General features: G+C 36.4%; 2 pseudogenes; both read right to left on the bottom strand.

Moving 5' to 3' along the window:
• Positions 1 to 2,625: 2,625 nt before the first annotated feature.
• LOC119523369 lies at positions 2,626 to 3,926 on the bottom strand (annotated as a pseudogene).
• Positions 3,927 to 9,700: 5,774 nt separating this feature from the next.
• LOC119523368 lies at positions 9,701 to 10,420 on the bottom strand (annotated as a pseudogene).
• Between the last annotated feature and the right edge of the window lie 1,325 nt (positions 10,421 to 11,745).

Genomic DNA, 11,745 nt, shown 5'->3' with positions numbered 1-11,745 from the left:
GAAAGCATTGCCTTGATGACGCCTTGATTTTGGACTTCACCTAGCCTCAAAAACATGAGCAAATAAATTCCTGTTGTTTAAGCCAACCCATTGCATGGTATTTGCTTTAGCAATGAGGAAACTAAAACAGCCATCCTAGTGTCTGTGAAGTGCTACATCATTGTGGTTTTGATTTCCTTTCTCTAATGACTAATGACTTTGAGCATCTTCTTGTGTACTTTTTGGCCACTTGTATATCTTCTTTAGGAAAATGTCTTTTCAAATCCTGTGCTCACGGTTTTTCTTTTTTTAAACTCTTAAAAAATCATTTTTTTGATCCTTTACCATATAAAATTTATCCAAATTACACCCATTTGAAGTAGTAAAATCACACAGGTACAGAACATGTCATCCTGTAACAAATTTATTTACAAAATCCATCGTAAAAGTTTTTAAAAAATATATTACATATTTTCTTTTTTAAACTAGCTTACGACACAAAGCTAAGCTGATTAGTAGTTTGCCTACTCCCAATTTTGGGAGAAATACTTCGTTTTTACAAAATCATGTATGCTGTAGGAAAAGAAATGCCTACAACCTGACATTTGCCACCTGACTTAACTCCAAGGCATCCTCCTTCAAATTCCTCCTCTCATATACACAAGTTGTCATGCCCACACTTAGTTCTTACTTTTTTTCCTAAAAGCTAAAGCTTTTAATACTGCAGTTTTATTTACAGATCTATACTTACAACAGAAGTGAAAACAAGAACTACAACAGAAAAGCAAAAACAGAAATACACTCTTAAAAACATTACAAACTGGCTAGAAAATATTCTGGGAGTATTTACAAATTAATTGCTGTCTTTGTACAAAGTTGCTAGATAATGAAAATATGAGTAGACTACATATCTACTTAAATAAAACCATCACTATGCACAAATCTGTGCATATAAGCACACACTTAACACTGACAGCTCATGTGTGCCCTCTGTACATTTTACTTTTGAAGGCTCATGCAGTCATAATTCACATGCTTGTAACTTTTAGATTTTTCATGTGTAAGCTTTAATAGCAGCAACTCAGTGGTACCAGGAAACTTGCATAGTTAGTACTTAAAGTAACACAAATACTACAGTACTACTCACTTGGTGTGCCAGATACTATGTCAAAAATAAAATGACAAATGCAAACAGAATACAGAATGGGACATCTAATTAATGTACATCAGTTAAGCCCATTAACTGAAAAAAATTGATTACACGAAGGAACTTTTAAGACTTATTAGTTTTCCTTTCATTTTCAAAACAATAAATATGGCATTGCGTTTACCAAAAGGTTTAACAAGAAATTAAACAGAACACACAACAACCTTGTCAGGTGAGCTCATCCTTTAGACTTTGGGAAAAAATCAGTTTTGTGTATCTGGCAAAGAGAATTACGCAAAGCTGAGGCAGCTAACCAGTTGAGATACATGTGGGAAATGGGAAAAAGCATGGCATAAATGGTTTCTCACATAGGAAAAAACTTCACAGTGCACTTCCAGTAGGCATTTAACACAAAGCTCCTCTGCCCTCCCCCACTGCAATGCTTCATCTCAGACCACACCAATATTTTATACCAAGTCCAGTGTGTGTCAGGGGAGGAGGGTAGAGATGGAGGCTGAAGAAAAAGGAGGATAATCTGCACCTTTGTTTTTCTTCCCAAACATGCACCCACACATACCTACACAAATAGTTTAAAGTGAGGGTGTCATTTATTTTGACCACCCCACCACCACTTTTCATATTATGGAAATCTAGCAAGAACAAACTGGGTGGAGCTTTCTTCTTTTTTCTAAGGGATGTTTTCAATTCAATTAAACACGTTTCCATTGAGTACCTTTTCTATGCCTACCATTGTGTCAGGCATATAGCATTTCAATTTAACTGTTTGTTTTGATGGTTTTTTTAAAATGTCAACCCCTCCCTCATTCCTGTAGTCCTTAGCATCCAAGGAATTGATTTGAGGTACTATGTCACACCCCTAGTGGGAGATGGCCTTCACCACCTGCTGATGGGAAAGACACTCTTAGACCTAACTGCTAAGATTTGCAGCTGACGCCATTCCTGAAGAGCAAGTTGGGAGATGTCCTGGCATTCTGTCCCCTCATTTTCATACTTTTGCATGACTTCAAGTTTACATTTCCTGCAGTTCCATTCCATAGTAGCAGGTACCATAGAAAGCACGGCTTGAAATGCTTTTAAGGAAGATTGCTGTTTTCTAGTGGGCCACGTGGCCAGACCCCATGCTACAGCCCATCCGTCAGGCACAGCAAGCCAATCTAGGAGGCAGGGGAAGTACATGTTAGAGACACTTGATTGTACATTTTCTCACTTGCTGACCCATCCATGAGATTTTGGAGCCTGGAGCAAAGCAGGGCTTTCCTGAGGGAACCTGCAACTGTGCATTTAGACAATTTTAGTTTTTAATTCATTAAAACGTCAGCTTTGTTCTGAAGTTTGTAGTTTACTTCATGATAATATCTTGGAGGAAGAAGGTAGGAAGAGACACCACTGCATGACAGATGTTCTGGTTCCATGATAAAAAAAATACTGGTTTATAAGGAGAATTTACACAAAGCCTAGTTCACACAAAGCATAATCAACTACAAAAAACATTCCACCACTGGGAGCTTTTCCAGATCATAAACATCAAAGAGATCACTAATGCCTTCTTCCTCCTCAAGGCTTAGCAGATATTTTTGGAGCAGGAGAAGCAGTAAGTTCACAAAAGGTCCTTCTAGGTTGGAAGGAATTTGGTCCTCAGTCTGCTGTAAAAGTTTGGCTGCAGAGGCCAAAGGTGAAAGGTTTGCCATAGTAATTGAACAATCACTGTGTCCTGAGTTGGTTGAAGCCAAGTCTTTGGAAGTGGGCTTAAGGATATTCCCATTGTGGTCTTGGTTGTTTGTTTTCATTGGACTGTGTGTTTTGGTCTCTTCTGTATACAATAAATCTCATTGGGTCCTTGGATACTTGACAAACGTATTTGCAGGCTCTCTATTGGGTCAGACATTTCAAGTCTTGTTTCTGGAGGGACTTTCATACCTATAACAGTTTGGTCTTTAAGGCCACTAATTTTTTGAATATCTTGATTTGTAACATAAGGTAACGTTTGATTCTCTGAATCCTTGATTAACAGTTTGAGGTCTAGGGAGCAGCTTTGGGTCAGTTTATCTAATTTCTTCTTTTCTTAACAGAGCTTGGTCACTTCTTTTGATAGACCTTGACACTGGGCCAGCATGCTCTCATCCTCAGACATACTGTAGCCATCCAGTGGACGTTGTTTTTAGATTTCTTCTTAATGAGGTAAATGCCTTCTAGTCCATTGGTGATATAAATTCTCCTCTTTTGCACTTTTAGCGCCTCAGCTGCCTTGTTCAAAAACAAGAACTCATCGGGGGATTGATTCAGTAGCTGTATGAACTTTTTGGTGAGCAGATCCAGTGACATATCATAACATGTCTTTTTCTGAGGGAGATTTTGGAGATTTGGGACTATCTGGACTTCATAGTGCAGTTCTTCCTTTGCCCTTGGGGGTTCTAAAACCATCTGAGGTGAATAATCTCAATAAAATTGAATTAAAAAAAAAGGTAGGGGAGAGGATTACAGAAATAAACCTTAATTTTTGGAAAATGCAAAAAAAAATCATGTAAAGATTACACTTCTAAGATGTTTTTCCTAAGACAATGATTAGACGAGAAAGCAGAGATACAAAAGGATGTATATGAAATGTGGTTTATTAATACAAAAATTGGAAATATTTTAAAGTTTTAACAGTAGGGATTGATAAAAAAAAAAGCCTACTAATGACATACAATAAAATACAATAAAACAAACCATCTGAGAAGTACTGATGACCACTTTCTCCCAACTCCAGGCTTCGCTTTGCCTGCTGCTGTAAGGGCATTTCCGGAACCAGCCTGGCTCAGAGGAGGGGTGGGGGTCCAGAGGGCCACACAGACTGGCGGCACCAGGTGAGGGTGGGCACTGGGGGCATAATGGGAGTGGGGAGGTAGAGGACAGGGAGGGTGGCGGTACAGAGGACTGGTGCAAGGGTACCAGGATCATCCCAGGCCAGGGAGCCAGCGAGCAGGAGGAAGTGGATGCCCCCTCTCCCCCTCCAGCCCTGTGCCCACTTTTTAAAATTCAATTTTATTGAGATATATTCACATACCATACAGTCATCCAAAGTCAGTTGTTCACAGTACCATCATATAGTTGTACATTCATCATCCCAATATTTTTTTAACATTTTCCTTGTACCAGAAAAAGTGAAAATAAGAATTAAAAAAAAGTAAAAAAGAACATCCTAATCACTCCCTCTGCCCTATTTTTCATTTAGTTTTTTGTCCCCATTTTTCTACTCATCCATCCATACACTAGATAAAGGGAGTGTGATCCACAAGGCTTTCACAATCACACTGTCACCTCTTGTAAGCTGCAATTGCTATACAATTGTCTTCAAGAGTTAAGGCTACTGGGTTGCAGTTTGATAGTTTCAGGTATTTACTTCTAGGTATTCCAATGCATTAAGACCTAAAAAGGGTTATCTATATGGTGCATAAGAATGCCTACCAGAGTGATCTCTTGGCTCCATTTGGAATCTCTTAGCCATTGAAACTATTTCGTTTCATTTCGCATTCTTGTTTTGGTCAAGAAGATACTCTCAGTCCCACAATGTTGGGTCCAGATTCATCCCAGGGAATCATATCCCACTTTGCCAGGGAGATTTACATCCCTGGGTGTCAGATCCCATGTAGGGGGGAGGGTGGTGAGTTCACCTGCAGAGTTGGCTGAGAGAGAGAGAGAGGGCCACATCTGAGCAACAAAGAGGTACTCATGGGGAGACTCCTAGGCACCATTATAAGCAGGTTTAGCCTCTCCTTGGCAGTAATGAGCTTCATAAGGGCAAGTTTCATGATAGAGGGCTTGGCACATCAAACCACCAGTCCTCAATGTTTATGAAAACATCAGCAATAATCCAGGTGAGGAAACCTAACAACTCTGCATTTTCTCCCAGCTTCTCAGGGTGGGGAGGGCTGCATATATATTTTTAGTCTCTGTCCAGATTACTTTGGGATATATCTCTATTTCACACTAACCTATGCAAACCTACCAGGTCTCACTTCCTGTTAAAAGGTCCATGTAATTACGGTATTTGAAGAAACTGTATGAGTTAAATTGTTTAGGAAATATAGACCTTGCCTGTGCCCACTTTTAAATTTGGTTGTTTGTCTTTTTTGTTGTTGTTGTTGTTGATTTGTGGCATTATTTATATGTTCTGGATACTAGACGCTTATTAGATATATGATTTTCAAACATTTTCTCCCATTCTGTAAGTTGTCTTTTCAATTTTTGATAGTGTCCTTTGATTCACAAAACTTTTTAATTTTGTGAAGTTCATTTTATCTATTTTTCTTTGTTTTCTTGTGCATTTGGTGTCATAACTAAAATTTTCCATTGCCAACCCAAGTTCTTGAAGTTTTACCCCTATGTCTTCTTTTAAGATTTTTATAGTTTTAGCTTTGACATTTGGGTCTTTGATTCATTTTAAGTTAATTTTTGCATATCGTGTGATGTAGGGGTCCAAGCTCATTCTTTTGCATGTGGATATCAATTTTGTAGGAGAGACTATTCTTTTCTCTTTGAATGGCCTTGCAACCTTGTCAAAAATCAATGGACCATAGATATATGGGTTTATTTCTGAACTTTCAATTTTATTCCATTGGTCTTTATGTTTTTTCTTATTCTAGCACCATACCCTTTTGATTACAGTAGCTTTGTAGTAAGTTTTTAGATTGGGCAGAGTGATTCCTCGAACTTTATGTTTCTTTTTCAAGGTTGCTTTGACTATTTGGGTCCCTTACAGTTCTATATGAATTTTTGGATTACCTTTTCAGTTTCTGCAAAGACAGGTCATTGGGATTTTGATAAGGATTTCATTGATTCTGTACTGTTCTTTTGGTAGTATTGCCATCTTAACAATATTATGTCTTCTAATCCATGAGCATGTGATGTTTTTCATTTATTCAGATCTCCTTTAATTTCTTTCAGCAGTGTCTTATAGTTATTAAAAAAAATTGCACCTCCTTGGTTAAATTTACTCCTAAGTATATTTTCTTTTTGATGCTATTGTAAAAGGAATTGTTAATTTCATTTTCAGATTATTCTTTGCTGGTATATAGAAACACAAGTGTTTGCATGCTGACCTTGTATGCTGTAACTTAGCTGAATTAGTTTATTAGGTCTGAGAATTTTTCTGATTTCTGTAGGATTTCCTATTTGTAGGATCTTGTCATTTGCAAGTAGAGATAATTTTACTTCTTCCTTTCCAATTTGGATGCCTTTTATTTCTTTTTCTTACCCAATTGCTCTGGCTATAACTTATACTACAATGTTGAATAGTAGTAAAAGAGAATGGACTTCATTGTCTTATCCCTGATTTTAGGGGAAAAGCTTTCATTCTTTCACCGTTGAGCATAATGTTAGCTGTGTGTGTTTTTTTTTTATACATGCCCTTTATCATGTTGAAAAACTCACCTTCTATTCCTATTTTCTGAGTCTTAATCATGAAAGGGTACTGGATTTTGACAAGTGCTTTTTTATTTGCATCAGTTGAGATAATTATGTGAGTTTTTTCCTTCATTCTGTTAATGCGGTATATTACATTGATTTTCATATGTTGAAATACCCTTAAATTCTTGGGATGAATCCTACTTTGTCGTGACGTATAATCCCCTTACTGTGCTGCTGGATTTGGTTTGCTAGTATTTCACTGAGGATTTTTGCATCTATATTCATAAGGATATTAGTCTGTAGTTTTCTTTATTTGTCATGTCTGTTTTTCTGACTTTGTTGTCATGGTAATGCTGGCCACATAGAATGATTTAAGAAGAGTTCCCTTCTGTTTTTTTGGAGAGTTTGAGAAAGATTGGTGTTAATTATTCTTTAAATGTGTGGTAGATTTCATCAGTGAAGTCATCTCATTCTGGATTTTCTCTCTTTGGAGGTTTTGATTACAGGTTCAATCTCTTTCTTATTATAGGTCTGTAGTAATATCCAGAATTTCATTTCTGATTTTGGTAATTTGAATCTTCTCTTTTGTTTTCATAGTTTGTCTAGATAAAGGTCTGTCAATTTTGTTAATCATTTCAAGGAGCCAATCTTGGATTTTGTTGATTACCTCTATTGTTTTTCTATTTCATTTATTTCTTCTCTAATCCTTATTATTTCTTTCATTCTGCTAGCTTTGGGTTTAGCTTACTCTTCTTTTTCTATTTCTTTAAGGTGTAAGGTTAGGTTATGGATTTGGGATATTTCTTTTTCAATGTAAGCATTATCGGGTATAAGCACTGCTTTTGCTGAATCCCGTAAGTTGTGGTGTGCTGTATTTTTTTTATATATCTCAGAGTACTTTCTGATCTCTCTTGTGATTTCTTCTTTGACCATTGCTTGTTTAAGATGAGTGTGTTTAATTTCCATATCTTTGTGAATTTTCCAATTTTCTTTCTGTTGTTGATTTCCAGTTTTTTTCCCTTTGTGATCCAAGAAGATACTTCATATGGTATCAGTCTTTTTAGATTTATTGAGACTTGTTTTGTGGCCTAACATATGGTCTATACTGGAGAATATTTCCTGTATACTTGAGAAGAAGGTGTGTTCTGCTGGTGTTGGGTGGAGTGTTCTATAAGTTTCTTTTAGGCCTAGTTGGCTTATAGCATTGTTCAATTTGTCTATTTCTTTGTCTCTTTATTTATCTTGCTTCTCTATGCATTACTGAGAGTGTGGTATTGAAGTTTCCAACTTTCATTGTATAACTGTCTATTTCTCGCTTCAATTCTGTCAGTTTTTACTTAATATATTTTGAGACTCTGTTGTTAGGTGTGTGTATGTTTTTAATTGTTGTACTTTCTTGATGTATTTTCCCTTTTATCAATATATTATGGCCTTCTTTGTGTCTTGAAACAATTTTTGACTCGCAGTCTGTTTTGTCTGATATTAGTCTAGCCACTGTAGATCTCTTTTGGTTTCCATTTTCATGGAATATATCTTTTTACTTTAAACTTAAATGTGTCTTTAAATTTAAAATGAGTCTCTTATAGATGGTATATAGTTGCATCATGGTTTTAAAAAAACCTGTTCTGCAAAAATCTTCCTTTTACTTTAAAAGTTTAATCCATTTACATGTAAAGTAATTACTGTTAAGGAAGGGCTTACTTCTGCTTCTTCGTATTTGTTTTCTCTAGGTCTTACACCTTTTTTTGTTCCAAAATTCCTCCCCTATCGCCTTCTTTTGTGATTAATTGATTTTTCCTAGTATACCATTTTAATTACCTTCTCATTTATTTTTCTGTATACTTATTAGGGTTTTTTAAAAATATTTTTCTCATGGATTACAATTAACAATCCTTATTTTATTAAAATCAAGTCAAGATTAGTACCAACTTTATTTCAATAGTATACCAAAGCTCTGGTCCTTTACAGCTTTGTCCCTCCCACTTTAATGTTGTTATTGTCACAAATTATATATTTATTCATTGTGTGCCCATTAACTTTGATTTGTACTTATTGTTTTATGCACTTGTCTTTTTTTTGTTTTGTTTTGTTTTTCAAAACTTGTCTTTTTATTTTTCTTGGATATTTATATTAATGCTTTTTTGTCACTATCCACACTATGGCTTTTAAAAAAAGTCTCAGCTACTTTGTGGTTCTAGTCTCAGTCTAGTAATCATCCCCTCATTCTTAGAATTCCTTTCCCCTTGTCACCTTGACTTTGCACCATTTGTATAGAATGAGGGCCTTGGAAAATCAACATTTCCTGTGTACTCGATGAGCAGTGCCCAAATCAGGATTAGGAAAGTAAAATCAGCTAGAGAACAGACACACTATGATCTCCCAGACCAAGGTATAGCTGTGTGCATGTCTTAAAGGTCATACTGACTCAACAGTGGAGTGAGGATCATGTGGGTTCACCTGGGTGAGGTAGGACTATCCACAGGATCATGTGAATTACTGTAGGGCAGGCAGTGTTATACGTTCACGGGCAAACGCTTTCCTGAAAATGCTCTATGTTCTAAAAGACAAAGCTATTTAGGTTTTTTTATGTTCTTCTAACATATAAAGTAATTAAAGTCACTAATAAGTTAGTCCTTCTGGTTTAAAATGAAAGCATCTGGCTATGTTAATATAGAAAAGGCAGATGAACTGCACCAGTATATTTAAGAGTTTTAAATTCTGAGTTACCTCATCTGGAAAAAAAGGGGAGTTCATAAAAGGGAAATTTAATAAAGATTTAGCTCAAGTATAAAAATACATGTCAATATACTAAATACTAAGCAAAGATCTAAGGTGTAGGATATTTAAAATATGATTCTCTTGGATCAGCACCAAAAGTATCTTTAGTTTTGTGTACAACCTGTGTAATATTTTTAAGTATAGGTAAGTTAAAATTATTTCTGATAAAAATCACAAACTCTGTAGAAATCATTAAAGATATATCCAGACAACTTTCAAATGAATCTGACATCAAGGTCAGACAATTAACTTAGAAGGACATCATAATGAGAATCACTGAATTTTGGTAGTAAGACTTCTGATGTCAATGTTGTATCACTGGGATATTTTACATCCCACACAAAGGAGACACTGGTTCTTAGAAACTTATGAAAGTTATTAGAACTGTTAACATGGAGGGGAAGAATTTGTGCAGCCTTCTGCAATGTTAAAGAGGTAGTGATAGATAATTGTCCTCCTGGCGGTATCAAATGCAGTTTCTTCCAAGTTGTTTCTCAGCCGTGGCTTGATGTAGCGGTTCATCAGAAGGAGTTCTAGGGTATCTTTGCTGTCTCTGTTCCCAGCAGCAAGATGTAGGGGGTCAGGAGGCCTTTCGTTTGGGCATTGGTATCTGTGTCGTGCTGAAGTAAGAAGGAGGCCACTCTGGTATTATTCCGCTTGCAGGCACTGTGCAGGGGTGTCCAGCCGTCCACAGTCACTGCATGAACATCAGCCCTTTGCGCTGTGAGCTCATGGACAATATCTAAGTGTCTGCTGTAGGCTGCTTGGTGAAGAGCGGTGTACTCATCTTCATCTCTAGGGTTCGCATGAGCGGCCTTCTCAGAAAGTATTCTCCGCACTGTAGTAAGCCGATTTCTTTCAGCAGCCCAAAGAAGCAATTTGCTTGGATCTTTTTCCATTTTCTTTTCTTGTAACTGATACCCCTTTTCAGTTTTTTCATCTTGCTCCTCGTCTTCATCAGAATTGCCTACCCAGAGACTTTGGGTACCAGTGGGAATAAAGTGTCCATGTGTTTCCAACAATTCAAGTTGGTTAAAATGTTCAGAGAAGTCCAGGGAATTTTCTGGGTCTGTTTTTTTAATCATCGTTTACTTTCTCTTTTTCCATTTTTACTGCTCTTCTAAATATAAAGCATTTCAGATGCCAGGGTATAAATAATCTTTCCAGAGATGAATTATGTTTGCTTTATTTTATTCATCAGGATCTTAGCGAGGGAAAATCGCTGTGGTGAATCTTGCTTCCCTATGCACTTGTCTTTTAAATTATATAGAAATAAAGAGGGGTAACAACAACAAAAGGAAGTATGCAATACTACTGGTTTTTTACCCCCATGGAGGAGAGTGCAAATTTTATGATTTTTTTTAATAATAAAATATAAGACTTCAGCAGATTTTCCCTCTCAGGTTGGTTTATTTCAAGCTATGTTCTCCAGTCCCCAGTAAGTATCATTCATTCTCCCCTGTCTTTTCTAGTCAAGGTTGTTGAGGAGCACTGAACTATATAAATAGTCTAACTCAGGATCTGGCACCTAGTAGGTGCTCAAGAAGGATTAATTCTTATGAATATGAATCATGGTTGACGGATCACTTTAAGGTCTGTTTTCTGACTTCAAGACAAGGTTTTTCCTTGTGGCTGTCACAAATAAATCAGCCCCTGAATTCTACCCTGGATGGGAGGATTTTCTCATATGAGCACAATCCTGATATGCAAGTTCAAGCATGAGCTTGTATTCAAAGAAATTTTTATGTTAATTGCAGGAAAGGAAGAAGGAGATTCAGAACATTTGTGTGAGTCCCCTCCTCACCATACAACCCCCAAAATGGCCAGTCCAGTCCAGCACCCACTTAGCCTAATTGTTTTGTTATACAATTTTTATTTTGGAATAATTTCAAATTTACAGGACAGTTGCAAAAAGTAATACAAATCCCACAGAGAACTCCACCACACACTCCACCCAGATACCCAGATCTACTATCTTTTAACATTATGCCACATTTGCCATATCATTCTAGGTATGTATGTATGTATCTGTCTATCACATATGTATCTATTTTCCAACCTTTCTACCTATCTATCCACCTGTCTGTGTCTATCTAGATATTCATCTATTTTTCTAAACATTTGAAATATCAATGTTTATGTACATTGTGCTCTTTGAACACTTAATGCTTCCATGTATTTTTCCTAAGAATATGGTTATTCACTTATATAACCACCTTAGTTACAATTATCAAGTTCAAGAAATTTCACTTTGATATAAAGCTTGTAGTCTATATTCCATTTTCCATATGTTTCAGTAATATCCTTTTGGGCTTTTTTATCCTCCATTATTAGATCCAGTCCAGGATCATATATTGCGTTCAGTTGTTATTATCTTTTTAGTCTCTCTTCTTCTCAGTTGTGGAGACATATATACATTCCCTTTTCAACCA

The sequence above is a fragment of the Choloepus didactylus genome, chromosome X (assembly GCF_015220235.1).
Source record: "Choloepus didactylus isolate mChoDid1 chromosome X, mChoDid1.pri, whole genome shotgun sequence".
NCBI lineage: Eukaryota > Metazoa > Chordata > Mammalia > Pilosa > Megalonychidae > Choloepus > Choloepus didactylus.
This window is presented reverse-complemented; position numbering and strand designations above follow the sequence as displayed.